This window comes from Stenella coeruleoalba (genome assembly GCF_951394435.1).
Source record: "Stenella coeruleoalba genome assembly, contig: scaffold_77, whole genome shotgun sequence".
Classification (NCBI taxonomy): domain Eukaryota; kingdom Metazoa; phylum Chordata; class Mammalia; order Artiodactyla; family Delphinidae; genus Stenella; species Stenella coeruleoalba.
This window is the reverse complement of record NW_027646156.1, coordinates 1366248-1391482: the sequence shown is the minus strand read 5'-3', so window position 1 is coordinate 1391482 and position 25235 is coordinate 1366248. Positions and strand designations below refer to the sequence as shown.

The following is a 25235-nucleotide window of genomic DNA, read 5'->3' as shown; positions in this document are numbered from 1 at the left end:
GAAGATGAACAGGAATAGCGAGAACCAATGAGAGGCTAGCTGGAGGTGTCTGGACGGGCAAATTTAACTCTCATTTCCCACCAGGAAGAGGAAATAACCAAAGGCTCAGCGTGCCGTACTGGAACCAGATTAGGGCATGAAGCCATCCTGCGGTGTTGCGGCCAGCTCAAAAGAAAGCGAGTTGAAGAAAGGAGCTCAGGGGCACTGTAATTCACAAACCTGCAGAGTTATAAATGACAGCTATCGTCCAAAAATAGACTGAAGTAAGGCTGCCAAGAGGACTTGAAAGCGGGGCAGAATTGCAGGAAACCGATTTCAGGAGGTAGACTGGAATTGCATTGAAAGCATAGGAAAAGAGGCAGAACGTCCACAATGATGCACTTGGCCAAAAAGGGCGTATGCGTTTTTTCCTGAATATATTCAGGAAAAAACGCATACGCCCTTTTTGGCCAACCAAGCAAGCTTGCAAAGGAAATCTGCACTACAATGAAGTCTCACTTCCCCCCGGTCAAAAGGGCCATCTGAAAAAAGTGTAAAATCCAGAAAGGCAGGACAGGCTATGGAGAAATGGGAGCCTTGTTATGCTGAAGGGCGGGATGTAAATTGCCAACAACCACTCGGGAGAAGTGTATGGTGTTTCCTGAAACATCTAAAAAACAAAGCAACAGAACCTAGGGCACTTCCACTTATGGTCCTATAGCTTAGGGAAATTAAAATCAAAAACACACAGCCACCCCAAAGTTTAAAGCAGCTCCGTTTACAAGAACCTCGTTTACAGTACAAGTTCAACATCGCAGAAAGTGAAAAATGGATAAAGAAGTTGTGGTATTTACTTACAAAGCAATATCACTCAGCAATGAAATCTGTGTCATCAGGCACTTAGCAGCACAATGAGTGGATTCAGGTATGATGATTCTAACTGAAATAAGTCACACAGAAAAAGAAACATCATAAGATATCAGTAATACACAGAATGTAAACTTGGCTACACAGGAACTGAATTACAGAACAGAACAGGGTCTCAAATTTAGAGAACCAACTTATGCTTGCTTAAGGGGAAAGGTGAGTTGGGGTGCTGTATAAAACCAGAGATTGAAATGAGCACAGATAAAGTTCCTTAAGCCAAATATGGAATAGACAAGAGCTACTCCTTGCTCAACGAAATGGACTCAACACCGCATATTAAACTCCTAAGAATGTACCTGAGTAGTAAGTATCTTAAAACCTAGGGACTGCTATGTCTCCGAAAGAGAATCAAGCATGTGTACAGGGGCATAAACGCAGCAGTGATAGGATTGGAGAGGTTCGGTGAGCAAATGAAGACCCTTTGAAGTCATATTGCATGGTACCCATTACACGGGTTTCAACTACCCAGGTTTTAGGTATTCTTCCTTCAGCTAAAACATGCATGTGGAACCCAGAGTATGATCAACCATGTGAACGGGAGACTTGTTCAAATATGTCTCAGTTTTCCTCCCCTGGTACTCGGGTGCAACATTCCAGACGCTTTACTAACACTCTCCCGAATAGGAGAGTCAGTCCCTTTAACCTCCTGTTTGGCCCAGTTTGCAATTTCTGCGGAAGATGAACAGGAATAGCGAGAACCAATGAGAGGCTAGCTGGAGGTGTCTGGACGGGCAAATTTAACTCTCATTTCCCACCAGGAAGAGGAATTAACCAAAGGCTCAGCATGCCGGGCCGGAACCAGATTAGGGCCTGAAGCCATCCTGCGGTGTCACGGCCAGCTCACAAGAAAGCGAGTTGAAGAAAGGAGCTCAGGGGCACTGTAATTCACAAACCTGCAGAGTTATAAATGACAGCTATCGTCCAAAAATAGACTGAAGTAAGGCTGCCAGGAGGACTTGAAAGCGGGGCAGAATTGCAGGAAACCGATTTCAGGAGGTAGACTGGAATTGCATTGAAAGCATAGGAAAAGAGGCAGAACGTCCACAATGATGCACTTGGCCAAAAAGGGCGTATGCGTTTTTTCCTGAATATATTCAGGAAAAAACGCATACGCCCTTTTTGGCCAACCAAGCAAGCTTGCAAAGGAAATCTGCACTACAATGAAGTCTCACTTCCCCCCGGTCAAAAGGGCCATCTGAAAAAAGTGTAAAATCCAGAAAGGCAGGACAGGCCATGGAGAACTGGGAGCCTTGTTATGCTGATGGGCGGGATGTAAATTGCCAACAGACACTCGGGAGAAGTGTATGGTGTTTCCTGAAACATCTAAAAAACAAAGCAACAGAACCTAGGGCACTTCCACTTATGGTCCTATAGCTTAGGGAAATTAAAATCAAAAAGACACAGCCACCCCAAAGTTTCGAACGGCTCTGTTTACAAGAACCTCGTTTACAGTACAAGTTCAACATCACAGAAAGTGAAAAATGGATAAAGAAGTTGTGGTATTTACTTACAAAGCAATATCACTCAGCAATGAAATCTGTGTCATCAGGCCCTTAGCAGCACAATGAGTGGATTCAGGTATGATGATTCTAACTGAAATAAGTCACACAGAAAAAGAAACGTCATAAGATATCAGTAATACACGGAATGTAAACTTGGCTACACAGGAACTGAATTACAGAACAGAACAGGGACTCAAATTTAGAAAACCAACTTATGCTTGCTTAAGGGGAAAGGTGAGTTGGGGTGCTGCATAAAACCAGAGATTGAAATGAGCACAGATAAAGTTCCTTAAGTCAAATATGGAATAGACAAGAGCTACTCCTTGCTCAACGAAATGGACTCAACACCGCATATTAAACGCCTAAGAATGTACCTGACTAGTAAGTATCGTAAAACCTATGGATTGCTATGTCCCCGAAAGAGAATCAAGCATGTGTACAGGGGCATAAACGCAGCAGTGATAGGATTGGAGAGGTTCGGTGAGCAAATGAAGACCCTTTGAAGTCATATTGCATGGTACCCATTCCACGGGTTTCAACTACCCAGGTTTAAGGTATTCTTCATTCAGCTAAAACATGCATGTGGAACCCAAGTATGATCAACCATGTGAACGGGAGACGTGTTCAAATATGTCTCAGTTTTCGTACCCTGGTACTCGGGTGCAACATTCCAGACGCTTTACTAACAGTCTCCCCACTTGAAGAGTTAGCGCCTTTAACCTCCTGTATGGCCCAGTTTGCAATTTCTGCGGAAGATGAACAGGAATAGCGAGAACCAATGTGAGACTAGCTGGAGGTGTCTGGACGGGCAAATTTAACTCTCATTTCCCACCAGGAAGAGGAAATAACCAAAGGCTCAGCGTGCCGGGCCGGAACCAGATTAGGGCCTGAAGCCATCCTGCGGTGTTGCGGCCAGCTCACAAGAAAGCGAGTTGAAGAAAGGAGCTCAGGGGCACTGTAATTAACAAACCTGCAGAGTTATAAATGACAGCTATCGTCCAAAAATAGACTGAAGTAAGACTGCCAAGAGGACTTGAAAGCGGGGCAGAATTGCAGGAAACCGATTTCAGGAGGTAGACTGGAATTGCATTGAAAGCATAGGAAAAGAGGCAGAACGTCCACAATGATGCACTTGGCCAAAAAGGGCGTATGCGTTTTTTCCTGAATATATTCAGGAAAAAACGCATACGCCCTTTTTGGCCAACCAAGCAAACTTGCAAAAGAAATCTGCACTACAATGAAGTCTCACTTCTCCCCGGTCAAAAGGGCCATCTGAAAAAAGTGTAAAATCCAGAAAGGCAGGACAGGCCATGGAGAACTGGGAGCCTTGTTATGCTGATGGGCGGGATGTAAATTGCCAACAACCACTCGGGAGAAGTGTATGGTGTTTCCTGAAACATCTAAAAAACAAAGCAACAGAACCTAGGGCACTTCCACTTATGGTCCTATAGCTTAGGGAAATTAAAATCAAAAAGACACAGCCACCCCAAAGTTTGGAACGGCTCTGTTTACAAGAACCTCGTTTACAGTACAAGTTCAACATCGCAGAAAGTGAAAAATGGATAAAGAAGTTGTGGTATTTACTTACAAAGCAATATCACTCAGCAATGAAATCTGTGTCATCAGGCCCTTAGCAGCACAATGAGTGGATTCAGGTATGATGATTCTAACTGAAATAAGTCACACAGAAAAAGAAACATCATAAGATATCAGTAATACACTGAATGTAAACTTGGCTACACAGGAACTGAATTACAGAACAGAACAGGGTCTCAAATTTAGAAAACCAACTTATGCTTGCTTAAGGGGAAAGGTGAGTTGGGGTGCTGCATAAAACCAGAGATTGAAATGAGCACAGATAAAGTTCCTTAAGCCAAATATGGAATAGACAAGAGCTACTCCTTGCTCAACGAAATGGACTCAACACCGCATATTAAACTCCTAAGAATGTACCTGACTAGTAAGTATCTTAAAACCTAGGGATTGCTATGTCTCCGAAAGAGAATCAAGCATGTGTACAGGGGCATAAACGCAGCAGTGATAGGATTGGAGAGGTTCGGTGAGCAAATGAAGACCCTTTGAAGTCATATTGCATGGTACCCATTCCACGGGTTTCAACTACCCAGGTTTTAGGTATTCTTCCTTCAGCAAAAACATGCATGTGGAACCCAGAGTATGATCAACCATGTGATCGGGAGACGTGTTCAAATATGTCTCAGTTTTCCTCCCCTGGTACTCGGTTGAAACATTCCAGATGCTTTACTAACACTCTCCCCACTTGGAGAGTCAGCGCCTTTAACACCCTGTTTGGCCCAGTTTGCAATTTCTGCGGAAGATGAACAGGAATAGCGAGAACCAATGAGAGGCTAGCTGGAGGTGTCTGGACGGGCAAATTTAACTCTCATTTCCCACCAGGAAGAGGAAATAACCAAAGGCTCAGCATGCCGGGCCGGAACCAGATTAGGGCCTGAAGCCATCCTGCGGTGTTGCGGGCAGCTCACAAGAAAGCGAGTTGAAGAAAGGAGCTCAGGGGCACTGTAATTCACAAACCTGCAGAGTTATAAATGACAGCTATCGTCCAAAAATAGACTGAAGTAAGGCTGCCAAGAGGACTTGAAAGCGGGGCAGAATTGCAGGAAACCGATTTCAGGAGGTAGACTGGAATTGCATTGAAAGCATAGGAAAAGAGGCAGAACGTCCACAATGATGCACTTGGCCAAAAGGGGCGTATGCGTTTTTTCCTGAATATATTCAGGAAAAAACGCATACGCCCTTTTTGGCCAACCAAGCAAACTTGCAAAAGAAATCTGCACTACAATGAAGTCTCACTTCTCCCCGGTCAAAAGGGCCATCTGAAAAAAGTGTAAAATCCAGAAAGGCAGGACAGGCCATGGAGAACTGGGAGCCTTGTTATGCTGATGGGCGGGATGTAAATTGCCAACAACCACTCGGGAGAAGTGTATGGTGTTTCCTGAAACATCTAAAAAACAAAGCAACAGAACCTAGGGCACTTCCACTTATGGTCCTATAGCTTAGGGAAATTAAAATCAAAAAGACACAGCCACCCCAAAGTTTGGAACGGCTCTGTTTACAAGAACCTCGTTTACAGTACAAGTTCAACATCGCAGAAAGTGAAAAATGGATAAAGAAGTTGTGGTATTTACTTACAAAGCAATATCACTCAGCAATGAAATCTGTGTCATCAGGCCCTTAGCAGCACAATGAGTGGATTCAGGTATGATGATTCTAACTGAAATAAGTCACACAGAAAAAGAAACATCATAAGATATCAGTAATACACTGAATGTAAACTTGGCTACACAGGAACTGAATTACAGAACAGAACAGGGTCTCAAATTTAGAAAACCAACTTATGCTTGCTTAAGGGGAAAGGTGAGTTGGGGTGCTGCATAAAACCAGAGATTGAAATGAGCACAGATAAAGTTCCTTAAGCCAAATATGGAATAGACAAGAGCTACTCCTTGCTCAACGAAATGGACTCAACACCGCATATTAAACTCCTAAGAATGTACCTGACTAGTAAGTATCTTAAAACCTAGGGATTGCTATGTCTCCGAAAGAGAATCAAGCATGTGTACAGGGGCATAAACGCAGCAGTGATAGGATTGGAGAGGTTCGGTGAGCAAATGAAGACCCTTTGAAGTCATATTGCATGGTACCCATTCCACGGGTTTCAACTACCCAGGTTTTAGGTATTCTTCCTTCAGCAAAAACATGCATGTGGAACCCAGAGTATGATCAACCATGTGATCGGGAGACGTGTTCAAATATGTCTCAGTTTTCCTCCCCTGGTACTCGGTTGAAACATTCCAGATGCTTTACTAACACTCTCCCCACTTGGAGAGTCAGCGCCTTTAACACCCTGTTTGGCCCAGTTTGCAATTTCTGCGGAAGATGAACAGGAATAGCGAGAACCAATGAGAGGCTAGCTGGAGGTGTCTGGACGGGCAAATTTAACTCTCATTTCCCACCAGGAAGAGGAAATAACCAAAGGCTCAGCATGCCGGGCCGGAACCAGATTAGGGCCTGAAGCCATCCTGCGGTGTTGCGGGCAGCTCACAAGAAAGCGAGTTGAAGAAAGGAGCTCAGGGGCACTGTAATTCACAAACCTGCAGAGTTATAAATGACAGCTATCGTCCAAAAATAGACTGAAGTAAGGCTGCCAAGAGGACTTGAAAGCGGGGCAGAATTGCAGGAAACCGATTTCAGGAGGTAGACTGGAATTGCATTGAAAGCATAGGAAAAGAGGCAGAACGTCCACAATGATGCACTTGGCCAAAAGGGGCGTATGCGTTTTTTCCTGAATATATTCAGGAAAAAACGCATACGCCCTTTTTGGCCAACCAAGCAAGCTTGCAAAGGAAATCTGCACTACAATGAAGTCTCACTTCCCCCCGGTCAAAAGGGCCATCTGAAAAAAGTGTAAAATCCAGAAAGGCAGGACAGGCCATGGAGAACTGGGAGCCTTGTTATGCTGATGGGCGGGATGTAAATTGCCAACAACCACTCCGGAGAAGTGTATGGTGTTTCCTGAAACATCTAAAAAACAAAGCAACAGAACCTAGGGCACTTCCACTTATGGTCCTATAGCTTAGGGAAATTAAAATCAAAAAGACACAGCCACCCCAAAGTTTGGAACGGCTCTGTTTACAAGAACCTCGTTTACAGTACAAGTTCAACATCGCAGAAAGTGAAAAATGGATAAAGAAGTTGTGGTATTTACTTACAAAGCAATATCACTCAGCAATGAAATCTGTGTCATCAGGCCCTTAGCAGCACAATGAGTGGATTCAGGTATGATGATTCTAACTGAAATAAGTCACACAGAAAAAGAAACATCATAAGATATCAGTAATACACGGAATGTAAACTTGGCTACACAGGAACTGAATTACAGAACAGAACAGGGACTCAAATTTAGAAAACCAACTTATGCTTGCTTAAGGGTAAAGGTGAGTTGGGGTGCTGCATAAAACCAGAGATTGAAATGAGCACAGATAAAGTTCCTTAAGTCAAATATGGAATAGACAAGAGCTACTCCTTGCTCAACGAAACGGACTCAACACCGCATATTAAACGCCTAAGAATGTACCTGACTAGTAAGTATCTTAAAACCTATGGATTGCTATGTCCCCGAAAGAGAATCAAGCATGTGTACAGGGGCATAAACGCAGCAGTGATAGGATTGGAGAGGTTCGGTGAGCAAATGAAGACCCTTTGAAGTCATATTGCATGGTACCCATTCCACGGGTTTCAACTACCCAGGTTTAAGGTATTCTTCCTTCAGCTAAAACATGCATGCGGAACCCAAGTATGATCAACCATGTGAACGGGAGACGTGTTCAAATATGTCTCAGTTTTCCTCCCCTGGTAGTCGGGTGCAACATTCCAGACGCTTTACTAACACTCTCCCCACTTGGAGAGTCAGCGCCTTTAACCTCCTGTTTGGCCCAGTTTGCAATTTCTGCGGAAGATGAACAGGAATAGGGAGAACCAATGAGAGACTAGCTGGAGGTGTCTGGACGGGCAAATTTAACTCTCATTTCCCACCAGGAAGAGGAAATAACCAAAGGCTCAGCGTGCCGTGCCGGAACCAGATTAGGGCCTGAAGCCATCCTGCGGTGTTGCGGCCAGCTCACAAGAAAGCGAGTTGAAGAAAGGAGCTCAGGGGCACTGTAATTAACAAACCTGCAGAGTTATAAATGACAGCTATCGTCCAAAAATAGACTGAAGTAAGGCTGCCAAGAGGACTTGAAAGCGGGGCAGAATTGCAGGAAACCGATTTCAGGAGGTAGACTGGAATTGCATTGAAAGCATAGGAAAAGAGGCAGAACGTCCACAATGATGCACTTGGCCAAAAAGGGCGTATGCGTTTTTTCCTGAATATATTCAGGAAAAAACGCATACGCCCTTTTTGGCCAACCAAGCAAACTTGCAAAAGAAATCTGCACTACAATGAAGTCTCACTTCTCCCCGGTCAAAAGGGCCATCTGAAAAAAGTGTAAAATCCAGAAAGGCAGGACAGGCCATGGAGAACTGGGAGCCTTGTTATGCTGATGGGCGGAATGTAAATTGCCAACAGACACTCAGGAGAAGTGTATGGTGTTTCCTGAAACATCTAAAAAACAAAGCAACAGAGCCTAGGGCACTTCCACTTATGGTCCTATAGCTTAGGGAAATTAAAATCAAAAAGACACAGCCACCCCAAAGTTTGGGACGCCTCCGTTTACAAGAACCTCGTTTACCGTACAAGTTCAATATCACAGAAAGTGAAAAATGGATAAAGAACTTGTGGAACTTAGGTACAATGCAGTATCACTCAGCAATGAAATCTATGTCATCAGGCCCGTAGCAGCATAATGAGTGGATTCAGGTACGATGATTCTAACTGAAATAAGTCACACAGAAAAAGAAACATCATAAGATATCACTAATACACGGAATGTAAACTTGGCTACACAGGAACTGCATTCCAAAACAGAACAGGGTCTCAAATTTAGAAAACCAACTTATGCTTGCTTAAGGGGAAAGGTGAGTTTGGGTGCTGCATAAAACCAGAGATTGAAATGAGCACAGATAAAGTTCCTTAAGCCAAATATGGAATAGACAAGAGCTACTCCTTGCTCAACGAAATGGACTCAAAACCCCATATTAAACGCCTAAGAATGTACCTGACTAGTAAGTATCTTAAAACCTATGGATTGCTATGTCCCAAAAGAGAATCAAGCGTGTGTACAGGGGCATAAACGCAGCAGTGGTAGGATTGCAGAGGTTCGTGAGCAAATGAAGACCCTTTGAAGTCATATTGCATGGTACCCATTACACGGGTCTCAACTCTGCAGGTTTAAGGTATTCTTCCTTCAGCTAAAACATGCATGTGGAACCCAGAGTATGATCAACCATGTGAACGGGAGACGTGTTCAAATATGTCTCAGTTTTCCTCCCCTGGTACTCGGGTGCAACATTCCAGACGCTTTACTAACACTCTCCCGAATAGGAGAGTCAGTCCCTTTAACCTCCTGTTTGGCCCAGTTTGCAATTTCTGCGGAAGATGAACAGGAATAGCGAGAACCAATGAGAGGCTAGCTGGAGGTGTCTGGACGGGCAAATTTAACTCTCATTTCCCACCAGGAAGAGGAATTAACCAAAGGCTCAGCATGCCGGGCCGGAACCAGATTAGGGCCTGAAGCCATCCTGCGGTGTCGCGGCCAGCTCACAAGAAAGCGAGTTGAAGAAAGGAGCTCAGGGGCACTGTAATTCACAAACCTGCAGAGTTATAAATGACAGCTATCATCCAAAAATAGACTGAAGTAAGGCTGCCAGGAGGACTTGAAAGCGGGGCAGAATTGCAGGAAACCGATTTCAGGAGGTAGACTGGAATTGCATTGAAAGCATAGGAAAAGAGACAGAACGTCCACAATGATGCACTTGGCCAAAAAGGGCGTATGCGTTTTTTCCTGAATATATTCAGGAAAAAACGCATACGCCCTTTTTGGCCAACCAAGCAAGCTTGCAAAGGAAATCTGCACTACAATGAAGTCTCACTTCCTCCCGGTCAAAAGGGCCATCTGAAAAAAGTGTAAAATCCAGAAAGGCAGGACAGGCCATGGAAAACTGGGAGCCTTGTTATGCTGATGGGCGGGATGTAAATTGCCAACAGACACTCGGGAGAAGTGTATGGTGTTTCCTGAAACATCTAAAAAACAAAGCAACAGAACCTAGGGCACTTCCACTTATGGTCTTATAGCTTAGGGAAATTAAAATCTAAAAGACACAGCCACCCCAAAGTTTGGAACGGCTCTGTTTACAAGAACCTCGTTTACAGTACAAGTTCAACATCGCAGAAAGTGAAAAATGGATAATGAACTTGTGATATTTACTTACAAAGCAATATCACTCAGCAATGAAATGTGTGTCATCAGGCCCTTAGCAGCACAATGAGTGGATTCAGGTATGATGATTCTAACTGAAATAAGTCACACAGAAAAAGAAACATCATAAGATATCACTAATACACGGAATGTAAACTTGGCTACACAGGAACTGAATTACAGAACAGAACAGGGTCTCAAATTTAGAAAACCAACTTATGCTTGCTTAAGGGGAAAGGTGAGTTGGGGTGCTGCATAAAACCAGAGATTGAAATGAGCACAGATAAAGTTCCTTAAGCCAAATATGGAATAGACAAGAGCTACTCCTTGCTCAACGAAATGGACTCAACACCGCATATTAAACTCCTAAGAATGTACCTGAGTAGTAAGTATCTTAAAACCTAGGGATTGCTATGTCTCCAAAAGAGAATCAAGCATGTGTACAGGGGCATAAACGCAGCAGTGATAGGATTGGAGAGGTTCGGTGAGCAAATGAAGACCCTTTGAAGTCATATTGCATGGTACCCATTCCACGGGTTTCAACTACCCAGGTTTTAGGTATTCTTCCTTCAGCTAAAACATGCATGTGGAACCGAGAGTATGATCAACCATGTGATCGGGAGACGTGTTCAAATATGTCTCAGTTTTCCTCCCCTGGTACTCGGGTGCAACATTCCAGACGCTTTACTAACACTCTCCCCACTTGGAGAGTCAGCGCCTTTAACCTCCTGTTTGGCCCAGTTTGCAATTTCTGCGGAAGATGAACAGGAATAGCGAGAACCAATGAGAGGCTAGCTGGAGGTGTCTGGACGGGCAAATTTAACTCTCATTTCCCACCAGGAAGATGAAATAACCAAAGGCTCAGCGTGCCATACCGGAACCACATTAGGGCCTGAAGCCATCCTGCGGTGTTGCGGCCAGCTCACAAGAAAGCGAGTTGAAGAAAGGAGCTCAGGGGCACTGTAATTCACAAACCTGCAGAGTTATAAATGACAGCTATCGTCCAAAAATAGACTGAAGTAAGGCTGCCAAGAGGACTTGAAAGCGGGGCAGAATTGCAGGAAACCGATTTCAGGAGGTAGACTGGAATTGCATTGAAAGCATAGGAAAAGAGGCAGAACGTCCACAATGATGCACTTGGCCAAAAAGGGCGTATGCGTTTTTTCCTGAATATATTCAGGAAAAAACGCATACGCCCTTTTTGGCCAACCAAGCAAGCTTGCAATGGAAATCTGCACTACAATGAAGTCTCACTTCCCCCCGGTCAAAAGGGCCATCTGAAAAAAGTGTAAAATCCAGAAAGGCAGGACAGGCCATGGAGAACTGGGAGCCTTGTTATGCTGATGGGCGGGATGTAAATTGCCAACAGACACTCAGGAGAAGTGTATGGTGTTTCCTGAAACATCTAAAAAACAAAGCAACAGAGCCTAGGGCACTTCCACTTATGGTCCTATAGCTTAGGGAAATTAAAATCAAAAAGACACAGCCACCCCAAAGTTTGGGACGCCTCCGTTTACAAGAACCTCGTTTACCGTACAAGTTCAATATCACAGAAAGTGAAAAATGGATAAAGAACTTGTGGTACTTACGTACAATGCAGTATCACTCAGCAATGAAATCTATGTCATCAGGCCCGTAGCAGCATAATGAGTGGGTTCAGGTACTATGATTCTAACTGAAATAAGTCACACAGAAAAAGAAACATCATAAGATATCACTAATACACGGAATGTAAACTTGGCTACACAGGAACTGCATTCCAAAACAGAACAGGGTCTCAAATTTAGAAAAGCAACTTATGCTTGCTTAAGGGGAAAGGTGAGTTGGGGTGCTGCATAAAACCAGAGATTGAAATGAGCACAGATAAAGTTCCTTAAGCCAAATATGGAATAGACAAGAGCTACTCCTTGCTCAACGAAATGGACTCAAAACCCCATATTAAACGCCTAAGAATGTACCTGACTAGTAAGTATCTTAAAACCTATGGATTGCTATGTCTCCAAAAGAGAATCAAGCGTGTGTACAGGGGCATAAACGCAGCAGTGATAGGATTGCAGAGGTTCGGTGAGCAAATGAAGACCCTTTGAAGTCATATTGCATGGTACCCATTACACGGGTCTCAACTCTCCAGGTTTAAGGTATTTTTCCTTCAGCTAAAACATGCATGTGGAACCCAGAGTATGATCAACCATGTGAACGGGAGACGTGTTCAAATATGTCTCAGTTTTCCTCCCCTGGTACTCGGGTGCAACATTCCAGACGCTTTACTAACACTCTCCCCACTTGGAGAGTCAGCGCCTTTAACCTCCTGTTTGGCACAGTTTGCAATTTCTGCGGAAGATGAACAGGAATAGCGAGAACCAATGAGAGGCTAGCTGGAAGTGTCTGGACGGGCAAATTTAACTCTCATTTCCCACCAGGAAGAGGAATTAACCAAAGGCTCAGCATGCCGGGCCGGAACCAGATTAGGGCCTGAAGCCATCCTGCGGTGTTGTGGCCAGGTCACAAGAAAGCGAGTTGAAGAAAGGAGCTCAGGGGCACTGTAATTCACAAACCTGCAGAGTTATAAATGACAGCTATCGTCCAAAAATAGACTGAAGTAAGGCTGCCAAGAGGACTTGAAAGCGGGGCAGAATTGCAGGAAACCGATTTCAGGAGGTAGACTGGAATTGCATTGAAAGCATAGGAAAAGAGGCAGAACGTCCACAATGATGCACTTGGCCAAAAAGGGCGTATGCGTTTTTTCCTGAATATATTCAGGAAAAAACGCATACGCCCTTTTTGGCCAACCAAGCAAGCTTGCAAAGGAAATCTGCACTACAATGAAGTCTCACTTCCCCCCGGTCAAAAGGGCCATCTGAAAAAAGTGTAAAATCCAGAAAGGCAGGACAGGCCATGGAGAACTGGGAGCCTTGTTATGCTGATGGGCAGGATGTAAATTTCCAACAGACACTTGGGAGAAGTGTATGGTGTTTCCTGAAACATCTAAAAAACAAAGCAACAGAGCCTAGGGCACTTCCACTTATGGTCCTATAGCTTAGGGAAATTAAAATCAAAAAGACACAGCCACCCCAAAGTTTGGAACGGCTCTGTTTACAAGAACCTCGTTTACAGTACAAGTTCAACATCGCAGAAAGTGAAAAATGGATAAAGAAGTTGTGGTATTTACTTACAAAGCAATATCACTCAGCAATGAAATCTATGTCATCAGGCCCTTAGCAGCACAATGAGTGGATTCAGGTATGATGATTCTAACTGAAATAAGTCACACAGAAAAAGAAACATCATAAGATATCAGTAATACACGGAATGGAAACTTGGCTACACAGGAACTGAATTACAGAACAGAACAGGGTCTCAAATTTAGAAAACCAACTTATGCTTGCTTAAGGGGAAAGGTGAGTTGGGGTGCTGCATAAAACCAGAGATTGAAAGGAGCACAGATAAAGTTCCTTAAGCCAAATATGGAATAGACAAGAGCTACTCCTTGCTCAACGAAATGGACTCAACACCGCATATTAAACGCCTAAGAATGTACCTGACTAGTAAGTATCTTAAAACCTATGGATTGCTATGTCTCCGAAAGAGAATCATCATGTGTACAGGGGCATAAACGCAGCAGTGATAGGATTGGAGAGGTTCGTGAGCAAATGAAGACCCTTTGAAGTCATATTGCATGGTACCCATTCCACCGGTTTCAACTACCCAGGTTTAAGGTATTCTTCCTTCAGCTAAAACATGCATGTGGAACCTAGAGTATGATCAACCATGTGATCGGGAGACGTGTTCAAATATGTCTCAGTTTTCGTACCCTGGTACTCGGGTGCCACATTCCAGACGCTTTACTAACACTCTCCCCACTTGGAGAGTCAGTCCCTTTAACCTCCTGTTTGGCACAGTTTGCAATTTCTGTGGAAGATTAACAGGAATAGCGAGAACCAATGAGAGACTAGCTGGAGGTGTCTGGATGGGCAAATTTAACTCTCATTTCCCACCAGGAAGAGGAATTAACCAAAGGCTCAGCGTGCCGTGCCAGAACCAGATTAGGGCCTGAAGACATCCTGCGGTGTTGCGGCCAGGTCACAAGAAAGCGAGTTGAAGAAAGGAGCTCAGGGGCACTGTAATTCACAAACCTGCAGAGTTATAAATGACAGCTATCGTCCAAAAATATACTGAAGTAAGGCTGCCAAGAGGACTTGAAAACGGGGCAGAATTGCAGGAAACCGATTTCAGGAGGTAGACTGGAATTGCATTGAAAGCATAGGAAAAGAGGCAGAACGTCCACAATGATGCACTTGGCCAAAAAGGGCGTATGCGTTTTTTCCTGAATATATTCAGGAAAAAACGGATACACCCTTTTTGGTCAACCAAGCAAACTTGCAAAGGAAATCTGCACTACAATGAAGTCTCACTTCCCCCCGGTCAAAAGGGCCATCTGAAAAAGTGTAAAATCCAGAGAGGCAGGACAGGCCATGGAGAACTGGGAGCCTTGTTATGCTGATGGGCGGGATGTAAATTGCCAACAGACACTCAGGAGAAGTGTATGGTGTTTCCTGAAACATCTAAAAAACAAAGCAACAGAGCCTAGGGCACTTCCACTTATGGTCCTACAGCTTAGGGAAATTAAAATCAAAAAGACACAGCCACCCCAAAGTTTGGGACGCCTCCGTTTACAAGAACCTCGTTTACCGTACAAGTTCAATATCACAGAAAGTGAAAAATGTATAAAGAACTTGTGGTACTTACGTACAATGCAGTATCACTCAGCAATGAAATCTATGTCATCAGGCCCGTAACAGCATAATGAGTGGATTTAGGTACGATGATTCTAACTGAAATAAGTCACACAGAAAAAGAAACATCATAAGATATCACTAATACACGGAATGTAAACTAGGCTACACAGGAACTGCATTCCAAAACAGAACAGGGTCTCAAATTTAGAAAACCAACTTATGCTTGCTTAAGGGGAAAGGTGAGTTGGGGTGCTGCATAAAACCAGAGATTGAAATGAGCACAGATAAAGTTCCTTAAGCCAAATATGGAATAGACAAGAGCTACTCCTTGCTCAACGAAATGGACTCAAAACCCCATATTAAACGCCGAAGAATGTACCTGACTAGTAAGTATCTTAAAACCTATGGATTGCTATGTCTCCACAAGAGAATCAAACGTGTGTACAGGGGAATAAACGCAGCAGTGATAGGATTGGAGAGGTTTGGTGAGCAAATGAAGACCCTTTGAAGTCATATTGCATGGTACCCATTCCACGGGTTTCAACTACCCAGGTTTTAGGTATTCTTCCTTCAGCTAAAACACGCATGTGGAACCCAGAGTATGATCAACCATGTGAACGGGAGACGTGTTCAAATATGTCTCAGTTTTCCTCCCCTGGTACTCGGGTGCAACATTCCAGACGCTTTACTAACACTCTCCCCACTTGGAGAGTCAGCGCCTTTAACCTCCTGTTTGGCACAGTTTGCAATTTCTGCGGAAGATGAACAGGAATAGCGAGAACCAATGAGAGGCTAGCTGGAAGTGTCTGGACGGGCAAATTTAACTCTCATTTCCCACCAGGAAGAGGAATTAACCAAAGGCTCAGCATGCCGGGCCGGAACCAGATTAGGGCCTGAAGCCATCCTGCGGTGTTGTGGCCAGGTCACAAGAAAGCGAGTTGAAGAAAGGAGCTCAGGGGCACTGTAATTCACAAACCTGCAGAGTTATAAATGACAGCTATCGTCCAAAAATAGACTGAAGTAAGGCTGCCAAGAGGACTTGAAAGCGGGGCAGAATTGCAGGAAACCGATTTCAGGAGGTAGACTGGAATTGCATTGAAAGCATAGGAAAAGAGGCAGAACGTCCACAATGATGCACTTGGCCAAAAAGGGCGTATGCGTTTTTTCCTGAATATATTCAGGAAAAAACGCATACGCCCTTTTTGGCCAACCAAGCAAGCTTGCAAAGGAAATCTGCACTACAATGAAGTCTCACTTCCCCCCGGTCAAAAGGGCCATCTGAAAAAAGTGTAAAATCCAGAAAGGCAGGACAGGCCATGGAGAACTGGGAGCCTTGTTATGCTGATGGGCGGGATGTAAATTGCCAACAGACACTCGGGAGAAGTGTATGGTGTTTCCTGAAACATCTAAAAAACAAAGCAACAGAGCCTAGGGCACTTCCACTTATGGTCCTATAGCTTAGGGAAATTAAAATCAAAAAGACACAGCCACCCCAAAGTTTGGAACGGCTCTGTTTACAAGAACCTCGTTTACAGTGCAAGTTCAACATCGCAGGAAGTGAAAAATGGATAAAGAAGTTGTGGTATTTACTTACAAAGCAATATCACTCAGCAATGAAATCTATGTCATCAGGCCCTTAGCAGCACAATGAGTGGATTCAGGTATGATGATTCTAACTGAAATAAGTCACACAGAAAAAGAAACATCATAAGATATCAGTAATACACGGAATGGAAACTTGGCTACACAGGAACTGAATTACAGAACAGAACAGGGTCTCAAATTTAGAAAACCAACTTATGCTTGCTTAAGGGGAAAGGTGAGTTGGGGTGCTGCATAAAACCAGAGATTGAAAGGAGCACAGATAAAGTTCCTTAAGCCAAATATGGAATAGACAAGAGCTACTCCTTGCTCAACGAAATGGACTCAACACCGCATATTAAACGCCTAAGAATGTACCTGACTAGTAAGTATCTTAAAACCTATGGATTGCTATGTCTCCGAAAGAGAATCAAGCATGTGTACAGGGGCATAAACGCAGCAGTGATAGGATTGGAGAGGTTCGTGAGCAAATGAAGACCCTTTGAAGTCATATTGCATGGTACCCATTCCACGGGTTTCAACTACCCAGGTTTAAGGTATTCTTCCTTCAGCTAAAACATGCATGTGGAACCTAGAGTATGATCAACCATGTGATCGGGAGACGTGTTCAAATATGTCTCAGTTTTCGTACCCTGGTACTCGGGTGCCACATTCCAGACGCTTTACTAACACTCTCCCCACTTGGAGAGTCAGTCCCTTTAACCTCCTGTTTGGCACAGTTTGCAATTTCTGTGGAAGATTAACAGGAATAGCGAGAACCAATGAGAGACTAGCTGGAGGTGTCTGGATGGGCAAATTTAACTCTCATTTCCCACCAGGAAGAGGAATTAACCAAAGGCTCAGCGTGCCGTGCCAGAACCAGATTAGGGCCTGAAGACATCCTGCGGTGTTGCGGCCAGGTCACAAGAAAGCGAGTTGAAGAAAGGAGCTCAGGGGCACTGTAATTCACAAACCTGCAGAGTTATAAATGACAGCTATCGTCCAAAAATAGACTGAAGTAAGGCTGCCAAGAGGACTTGAAAGCGGGGCAGAATTGCAGGAAACCGATTTCAGGAGGTAGACTGGAATTGCATTGAAAGCATAGGAAAAGAGGCAGAACGTCCACAATGATGCACTTGGCCAAAAAGGGCGTATGCGTTTTTTCCTGAATATATTCAGGAAAAAACGCATACGCCCTTTTTGGCCAACCAAGCAAGCTTGCAAAGGAAATCTGCACTACAATGAAGTCTCACTTCCCCCCGGTCAAAAGGGCCATCTGAAAAAAGTGTAAAATCCAGAAAGGCAGGACAGGCCATGGAGAACTGGGAGCCTTGTTATGCTGATGGGCGGGATGTAAATTGCCAACAGACACTCGGGAGAAGTGTATGGTGTTTCCTGAAACATCTAAAAAACAAAGCAACAGAGCCTAGGGCACTTCCACTTATGGTCCTATAGCTTAGGGAAATTAAAATCAAAAAGACACAGCCACCCCAAAGTTTGGAACGGCTCTGTTTACAAGAACCTCGTTTACAGTGCAAGTTCAACATCGCAGGAAGTGAAAAATGGATAAAGAAGTTGTGGTATTTACTTACAAAGCAATATCACTCAGCAATGAAATCTATGTCATCAGGCCCTTAGCAGCACAATGAGTGGATTCAGGTATGATGATTCTAACTGAAATAAGTCACACAGAAAAAGAAACATCATAAGATATCAGTAATACACGGAATGGAAACTTGGCTACACAGGAACTGAATTACAGAACAGAACAGGGTCTCAAATTTAGAAAACCAACTTATGCTTGCTTAAGGGGAAAGGTGAGTTGGGGTGCTGCATAAAACCAGAGATTGAAAGGAGCACAGATAAAGTTCCTTAAGCCAAATATGGAATAGACAAGAGCTACTCCTTGCTCAACGAAATGGACTCAACACCGCATATTAAACGCCTAAGAATGTACCTGACTAGTAAGTATCTTAAAACCTATGGATTGCTATGTCTCCGAAAGAGAATCAAGCATGTGTACAGGGGCATAAACGCAGCAGTGATAGGATTGGAGAGGTTCGTGAGCAAATGAAGACCCTTTGAAGTCATATTGCATGGTACCCATTCCACGGGTTTCAACTACCCAGGTTTAAGGTATTCTTCCTTCAGCTAAAACATGCATGTGGAACCTAGAGTATGATCAACCATGTGATCGGGAGACGTGTTCAAATATGTCTCAGTTTTCGTACCCTGGTACTCGGGTGCCACATTCCAGACGCTTTACTAACACTCTCCCCACTTGGAGAGTCAGTCCCTTTAACCTCCTGTTTGGCACAGTTTGCAATTTCTGTGGAAGATTAACAGGAATAGCGAGAACCAATGAGAGACTAGCTGGAGGTGTCTGGATGGGCAAATTTAACTCTCATTTCCCACCAGGAAGAGGAATTAACCAAAGGCTCAGCGTGCCGTGCCAGAACCAGATTAGGGCCTGAAGACATCCTGCGGTGTTGCGGCCAGGTCACAAGAAAGCGAGTTGAAGAAAGGAGCTCAGGGGCACTGTAATTCACAAACCTGCAGAGTTATAAATGACAGCTATCGTCCAAAAATAGACTGAAGTAAGGCTGCCAAGAGGACTTGAAAGCGGGGCAGAATTGCAGGAAACCGATTTCAGGAGGTAGACTGGAATTGCATTGAAAGCATAGGAAAAGAGGCAGAACGTCCACAATGATGCACTTGGCCAAAAAGGGCGTATGCGTTTTTTCCTGAATATATTCAGGAAAAAACGCATACGCCCTTTTTGGCCAACCAAGCAAGCTTGCAAAGGAAATCTGCACTACAATGAAGTCTCACTTCCCCCCGGTCAAAAGGGCCATCTGAAAAAAGTGTAAAATCCAGAAAGGCAGGACAGGCCATGGAGAACTGGGAGCCTTGTTATGCTGATGGGCGGGATGTAAATTGCCAACAGACACTCGGGAGAAGTGTATGGTGTTTCCTGAAACATCTAAAAAACAAAGCAACAGAGCCTAGGGCACTTCCACTTATGGTCCTATAGCTTAGGGAAATTAAAATCAAAAAGACACAGCCACCCCAAAGTTTGGAACGGCTCTGTTTACAAGAACCTCGTTTACAGTGCAAGTTCAACATCGCAGGAAGTGAAAAATGGATAAAGAAGTTGTGGTATTTACTTACAAAGCAATATCACTCAGCAATGAAATCTATGTCATCAGGCCCTTAGCAGCACAATGAGTGGATTCAGGTATGATGATTCTAACTGAAATAAGTCACACAGAAAAAGAAACATCATAAGATATCAGTAATACACGGAATGGAAACTTGGCTACACAGGAACTGAATTACAGAACAGAACAGGGTCTCAAATTTAGAAAACCAACTTATGCTTGCTTAAGGGGAAAGGTGAGTTGGGGTGCTGCATAAAACCAGAGATTGAAAGGAGCACAGATAAAGTTCCTTAAGCCAAATATGGAATAGACAAGAGCTACTCCTTGCTCAACGAAATGGACTCAACACCGCATATTAAACGCCTAAGAATGTACCTGACTAGTAAGTATCTTAAAACCTATGGATTGCTATGTCTCCGAAAGAGAATCAAGCATGTGTACAGGGGCATAAACGCAGCAGTGATAGGATTGGAGAGGTTCGTGAGCAAATGAAGACCCTTTGAAGTCATATTGCATGGTACCCATTCCACGGGTTTCAACTACCCAGGTTTAAGGTATTCTTCCTTCAGCTAAAACATGCATGTGGAACCTAGAGTATGATCAACCATGTGATCGGGAGACGTGTTCAAATATGTCTCAGTTTTCGTACCCTGGTACTCGGGTGCCACATTCCAGACGCTTTACTAACACTCTCCCCACTTGGAGAGTCAGTCCCTTTAACCTCCTGTTTGGCACAGTTTGCAATTTCTGTGGAAGATTAACAGGAATAGCGAGAACCAATGAGAGACTAGCTGGAGGTGTCTGGATGGGCAAATTTAACTCTCATTTCCCACCAGGAAGAGGAATTAACCAAAGGCTCAGCGTGCCGTGCCAGAACCAGATTAGGGCCTGAAGACATCCTGCGGTGTTGCGGCCAGGTCACAAGAAAGCGAGTTGAAGAAAGGAGCTCAGGGGCACTGTAATTCACAAACCTGCAGAGTTATAAATGACAGCTATCGTCCAAAAATAGACTGAAGTAAGGCTGCCAAGAGGACTTGAAAGCGGGGCAGAATTGCAGGAAACCGATTTCAGGAGGTAGACTGGAATTGCATTGAAAGCATAGGAAAAGAGGCAGAACGTCCACAATGATGCACTTGGCCAAAAAGGGCGTATGCGTTTTTTCCTGAATATATTCAGGAAAAAACGCATACGCCCTTTTTGGCCAACCAAGCAAGCTTGCAAAGGAAATCTGCACTACAATGAAGTCTCACTTCCCCCCGGTCAAAAGGGCCATCTGAAAAAAGTGTAAAATCCAGAAAGGCAGGACAGGCCATGGAGAACTGGGAGCCTTGTTATGCTGATGGGCGGGATGTAAATTGCCAACAGACACTCGGGAGAAGTGTATGGTGTTTCCTGAAACATCTAAAAAACAAAGCAACAGAGCCTAGGGCACTTCCACTTATGGTCCTATAGCTTAGGGAAATTAAAATCAAAAAGACACAGCCACCCCAAAGTTTGGAACGGCTCTGTTTACAAGAACCTCGTTTACAGTGCAAGTTCAACATCGCAGGAAGTGAAAAATGGATAAAGAAGTTGTGGTATTTACTTACAAAGCAATATCACTCAGCAATGAAATCTATGTCATCAGGCCCTTAGCAGCACAATGAGTGGATTCAGGTATGATGATTCTAACTGAAATAAGTCACACAGAAAAAGAAACATCATAAGATATCAGTAATACACGGAATGGAAACTTGGCTACACAGGAACTGAATTACAGAACAGAACAGGGTCTCAAATTTAGAAAACCAACTTATGCTTGCTTAAGGGGAAAGGTGAGTTGGGGTGCTGCATAAAACCAGAGATTGAAAGGAGCACAGATAAAGTTCCTTAAGCCAAATATGGAATAGACAAGAGCTACTCCTTGCTCAACGAAATGGACTCAACACCGCATATTAAACGCCTAAGAATGTACCTGACTAGTAAGTATCTTAAAACCTATGGATTGCTATGTCTCCGAAAGAGAATCAAGCATGTGTACAGGGGCATAAACGCAGCAGTGATAGGATTGGAGAGGTTCGTGAGCAAATGAAGACCCTTTGAAGTCATATTGCATGGTACCCATTCCACGGGTTTCAACTACCCAGGTTTAAGGTATTCTTCCTTCAGCTAAAACATGCATGTGGAACCTAGAGTATGATCAACCATGTGATCGGGAGACGTGTTCAAATATGTCTCAGTTTTCGTACCCTGGTACTCGGGTGCCACATTCCAGACGCTTTACTAACACTCTCCCCACTTGGAGAGTCAGTCCCTTTAACCTCCTGTTTGGCACAGTTTGCAATTTCTGTGGAAGATTAACAGGAATAGCGAGAACCAATGAGAGACTAGCTGGAGGTGTCTGGATGGGCAAATTTAACTCTCATTTCCCACCAGGAAGAGGAATTAACCAAAGGCTCAGCGTGCCGTGCCAGAACCAGATTAGGGCCTGAAGACATCCTGCGGTGTTGCGGCCAGGTCACAAGAAAGCGAGTTGAAGAAAGGAGCTCAGGGGCACTGTAATTCACAAACCTGCAGAGTTATAAATGACAGCTATCGTCCAAAAATATACTGAAGTAAGGCTGCCAAGAGGACTTGAAAGCGGGGCAGAATTGCAGGAAACCGATTTCAGGAGGTAGACTGGAATTGCATTGAAAGCATAGGAAAATAGGCAGAACGTCCACAATGATGCACTTGGCCAAAAAGGGCGTATGCGTTTTTTCCTGAATATATTCAGGAAAAAACGGATACACCCTTTTTGGCCAACCAAGCAAACTTGCAAAGGAAATCTGCACTACAATGAAGTCTCACTTCCCCCCGGTCAAAAGGGCCATCTGAAAAAAGTGTAAAATCCAGAAAGGCAGGACAGGCCATGGAGAACTGGGAGCCTTGTTATGCTGATGAGCGGGATGTAAATTGCCAACAGACACTCAGGAGAAGTGTATGGTGTTTCCTGAAACATCTAAAAAACAAAGCAACAGAGCCTAGGGCACTTCCACTTATGGTCCTACAGCTTAGGGAAATTAAAATCAAAAAGACACAGCCACCCCAAAGTTTGGGACGCCTCCGTTTACAAGAACCTCGTTTACCGTACAAGTTCAATATCACAGAAAGTGAAAAATGTATAAAGAACTTGTGGTACTTACGTACAATGCAGTATCACTCAGCAATGAAATCTATGTCATCAGGCCCGTAGCAGCATAATGAGTGGATTCAGGTACGATGATTCTAACTGAAATAAGTCACACAGAAAAAGAAACATCATAAGATATCACTAATACACGGAATGTAAACTAGGCTACACAGGAACTGCATTCCAAAACAGAACAGGGTCTCAAATTTAGAAAACCAACTTATGCTTGCTTAAGGGGAAAGGTGAGTTTGGGTGCTGCATAAAACCAGAGATTGAAATGAGCACAGATAAAGTTCCTTAAGCCAAATATGGAATAGACAAGAGCTACTCCTTGCTCAACGAAATGGACTCAACACCGCATATTAAACTCCTAAGAATGTACCTGAGTAGTAAGTATCTTAAAACCTAGGGATTGCTATGTCTCCAAAAGAGAATCAAGCATGTGTACAGGGGCATAAACGCAGCAGTGATAGGATTGGAGAGGTTCGGTGAGCAAATGAAGACCCTTTGAAGTCATATTGCATGGTACCCATTCCACGGGTTTCAACTACCCAGGTTTTAGGTATTCTTCCTTCAGCTAAAACATGCATGTGGAACCGAGAGTATGATCAACCATGTGATCGGGAGACGTGTTCAAATATGTCTCAGTTTTCCTCCCCTGGTACTCGGGTGCAACATTCCAGACGCTTTACTAACACTCTCCCCACTTGGAGAGTCAGCGCCTTTAACCTCCTGTTTGGCCCAGTTTGCAATTTCTGCGGAAGATGAACAGGAATAGCGAGAACCAATGAGAGGCTAGCTGGAGGTGTCTGGACGGGCAAATTTAACTCTCATTTCCCACCAGGAAGATGAAATAACCAAAGGCTCAGCGTGCCATACCGGAACCACATTAGGGCCTGAAGCCATCCTGCGGTGTTGCGGCCAGCTCACAAGAAAGCGAGTTGAAGAAAGGAGCTCAGGGGCACTGTAATTCACAAACCTGCAGAGTTATAAATGACAGCTATCGTCCAAAAATAGACTGAAGTAAGGCTGCCAAGAGGACTTGAAAGCGGGGCAGAATTGCAGGAAACCGATTTCAGGAGGTAGACTGGAATTGCATTGAAAGCATAGGAAAAGAGGCAGAACGTCCACAATGATGCACTTGGCCAAAAAGGGCGTATGCGTTTTTTCCTGAATATATTCAGGAAAAAACGCATACGCCCTTTTTGGCCAACCAAGCAAGCTTGCAATGGAAATCTGCACTACAATGAAGTCTCACTTCCCCCCGGTCAAAAGGGCCATCTGAAAAAAGTGTAAAATCCAGAAAGGCAGGACAGGCCATGGAGAACTGGGAGCCTTGTTATGCTGATGGGCGGGATGTAAATTGCCAACAGACACTCAGGAGAAGTGTATGGTGTTTCCTGAAACATCTAAAAAACAAAGCAACAGAGCCTAGGGCACTTCCACTTATGGTCCTATAGCTTAGGGAAATTAAAATCAAAAAGACACAGCCACCCCAAAGTTTGGGACGCCTCCGTTTACAAGAACCTCGTTTACCGTACAAGTTCAATATCACAGAAAGTGAAAAATGGATAAAGAACTTGTGGTACTTACGTACAATGCACTATCACTCAGCAATGAAATCTATGTCATCAGGCCCGTAGCAGCATAATGAGTGGGTTCAGGTACTATGATTCTAACTGAAATAAGTCACACAGAAAAAGAAACATCATAAGATATCACTAATACACGGAATGTAAACTTGGCTACACAGGAACTGCATTCCAAAACAGAACAGGGTCTCAAATTTAGAAAAGCAACTTATGCTTGCTTAAGGGGAAAGGTGAGTTGGGGTGCTGCATAAAACCAGAGATTGAAATGAGCACAGATAAAGTTCCTTAAGCCAAATATGGAATAGACAAGAGCTACTCCTTGCTCAACGAAATGGACTCAAAACCCCATATTAAACGCCGAAGAATGTACCTGACTAGTAAGTATCTTAAAACCTATGGATTGCTATGTCTCCAAAAGAGAATCAAGCGTGTGTACAGGGGCATAAACGCAGCAGTGATAGGATTGCAGAGGTTCGGTGAGCAAATGAAGACCCTTTGAAGTCATATTGCATGGTACCCATTACACGGGTCTCAACTCTCCAGGTTTAAGGTATTTTTCCTTCAGCTAAAACATGCATGTGGAACCCAGAGTATGATCAACCATGTGAACGGGAGACGTGTTCAAATATGTCTCAGTTTTCCTCCCCTGGTACTCGGGTGCAACATTCCAGACGCTTTACTAACACTCTCCCCACTTGGAGAGTCAGCGCCTTT

General features: G+C 43.9%; 1 long non-coding RNA gene across 1 annotated transcript in view; it reads right to left on the bottom strand.

The window, feature by feature from the left end:
- Positions 1-24567, bottom strand: part of LOC307181301 — a 30010-nt gene extending 5443 nt beyond the window's left edge. Inside the window, exons 1-2 of the long non-coding RNA XR_013826379.1 lie at positions 24523-24567; positions 10314-10395 (exon numbers count right to left, since the gene is read on the bottom strand). This is a non-coding gene — a long non-coding RNA (uncharacterized lncRNA). The remainder of the gene's footprint in view (positions 1-10313; positions 10396-24522) is intronic.
- Between the last annotated feature and the right edge of the window lie 668 nt (positions 24568-25235).